Source organism: Nanorana parkeri, unplaced genomic scaffold (assembly GCF_000935625.1).
Source record: "Nanorana parkeri isolate BGI_ZX_2015 unplaced genomic scaffold, ASM93562v1 scaffold7, whole genome shotgun sequence".
Classification (NCBI taxonomy): Eukaryota; Metazoa; Chordata; class Amphibia; order Anura; family Dicroglossidae; genus Nanorana; species Nanorana parkeri.
This window is the reverse complement of record NW_017306275.1, coordinates 2,852,399-2,855,044: the sequence shown is the minus strand read 5'-3', so window position 1 is coordinate 2,855,044 and position 2,646 is coordinate 2,852,399. Positions and strand designations below refer to the sequence as shown.

The window sequence follows — 2,646 nt, the reverse complement described above, 5'->3', positions numbered from 1 at the left end:
AAATGATTAGAGCCTCAGCCAGTTTTTAATGGTTTTTGCATAATTGAGGAAATTTGACATCATTTTGCTTGTGGCCGTCAGGTTACAGGTATTAGAAAAAGTAAGGACAGATTTACCCATGTGGAACTTTGATTCTGGCAGGGCTCAATCCACACTACTACTGAGTGGGCATGCAGATATTCCTTGACATACTCAATATGACCCAAAGTAACCAATTAGATTCCTCCCATTTGATGATCTTTAAACCTGTGCTATATGAATAAAATATGTTAGTAGTATAATTAAAGCATAGATATATGGGTAAATTAAGAAGCCCATAATATATTAAATTAATTTAACAGGGGCATATGGACATATATTTAGGAATCTAAAAGGAGGGGGAAGTGATACATGAGGAGGGAGCTGTGTGGGGATGAATTGTCTGAGAACGTGATGGTTGAGCGGTTAGGTTGAGGTGGGATAGGCTTCCCTGAAGAGCTGAGTCTTTAGGGTTATGCCTAAAGGCAGTCAAGGTGGGCGACAGACGGACAGGTTGGGGTAAAGAATTCCAGAGGATGGGATAGACTCTAGAGAAGTCCTGGAGGCGAGCATGGGAGGAGTTGACAAGGGAGCTGGAAAGCAGACCGTTCTCCCCGCTTCGGCTGAATCTACGGCTCAGCTGAACCGAAGCATATGTGCTCAGCTTGACTGAACCGGAGGGCTCCAGCGGGCAAAGTGAGCCCAGGGGTCATCGAGGGAGGACACAACAGCCGGTGGAGGTTTACAAAAGCGTCATCATGCCACAGGGTCTTCTAGCCAAACCTCAGATGAGGGGCCTTCTGGGCAAGATGTTGCGAATCCACATCATTGGAGCCTTCGCCTTTTCATTGAGCGTTGTCGCCTGTACAAGTATGGTGTGGCTGAGCAAAGGAAGAGGGCGCATGCCAACTACTATAAGAACTATGATGTAGTGAAGGAGTTTGAAGCCATGAGGGAGGCTGGAGTGTTTCAGTGTGCGAGACCAAAGGGAGAATGAGACCCCCTTTCAGGAAGATTCTGAATTCCTCCATGTGTACGCGATGCTGGACATACCTGATGTGTATCTCAATATCCGGGGCAGGTGAACACCACTGGATATATTTCTACTGTTCTGTAAATGTGTTAAATAAAACATTAAAAACCTGAAAAAAAAGTGAGCTCAAGGATCAGCTGAAGCTACCGCTGGATCCTTCAGCTCTTTAGTGAATAACCCTCTTAGTGATTGCCATGGCTGTAGTCAGCCTGGTTGGATTATAGTTGGCATTTATCTTTTAATTCCAGGTGTCTAGCATTGACTGTACCCACCTGGGTTGAGTGTGACTCTGCTGTATAGTGGGGCAGCCAATGAGGGACACTGTGAGTGTATGTGCAGTACAGCAGCCAATCACTGTGTTTCTCTCAACCAGTAGTGCATGCTGGGATAAGGTATATATACTGGAGGGAATTGACATGTGCTCAGTCGGGACTAGTTCGGGACCAGTCATGGATTAGCACAGGGCTGGGTGCTGTCCAGCCCCACCCCAGGCTAGTCCTGAGGCCTGGGGGTGGGTAGAGGCTGGAGTGTGGGAAGTGTTTCCCTAGGCCGCAATTATGGAGGAGGCCTGTGCTGTTGCCAGAGGAGGAGAACCAGGAAAGTGGATGACTACTGAAGGTACTCAGAATCTAGAGGACCTCAACAGCATGGCTGGTGTCTCTACTGCTGAGGATTTATGTTCATCCCTGCTCATCTTCAATAGTTACATAGTATTTGAGGTTGACTAAAAACACAGGTCCATCGAGTTCAACCTTTGTGTGTGTGTGTGTGTAGTGCATGCATGTGTGTATATGTGTCCCTTTGTGGTTTTAGTTCTTAGGAGTACCTGTACCCCTGTATGTTATGGTCTCTGAGGAAGGTATCTAATTGATTTTTGAATGGTTCAATATTCTCTGCTTGTGGCAGAGAGTTCCAAAATGTAACCACTCTGACTGAAAAGAAGCTCCTATGCCCTTTGTGATTAAATCTTGTCTCCACTAATTTTAGGTGGTGGCCTCTATTCTTTGTTGGGGAGTTTAGAGTAAAAAGTTTATTGCTGATGTTGCCATCACCACTAAACATTTCGTACATTAAAATCATGTCCCCTCTTAATCGCCTCACTTTCAGCGTGAACAAGTTTAAATTTACCAACCTTGCCTCATAGCTTTGATCCTCCAGCCCCTTAATTGGTTTTGTTGCCCTTCTCTGGACTCTCTCCAGCTCCAGGACATCTCTTCTGTGGATTGGTGACCAAAACTGAACCACATACTCAAGATGTGGCCAAACCAGCGATCAAATTGTTCAATCTGTTATTCCAATGGATCTACACTGAGATGCTTAAAAGTCCCGGTGAGTCTGGGGCTTGTTACACCCTGGAAGTCTAAAATCCCTATACCCTCTCTCCCTAGTATGAAGATGGTTTTAAAAGGTTTTCAGTTTTGCATTACTGGAGTGGATATCAGCTTTGCGGGCTCCAGAAGAGGAATCCAAATCCTAGTGAAGACTAGTGATGGCCCAGGTTATTCAGGTGGTTCCTTAGAGGGTGAGCTCTAAACTTGTATTTTCTAGCTGTCTGCAATTTTGCAGTTTCTTCACAATAGATTATTGGCAAGCCA

General features: G+C 45.3%; 1 pseudogene; it reads left to right on the top strand.

Moving 5' to 3' along the window:
- Positions 1–733: 733 nt before the first annotated feature.
- LOC108784661 lies at positions 734–1,119 on the top strand (annotated as a pseudogene).
- Positions 1,120–2,646: the final 1,527 nt, after the last annotated feature.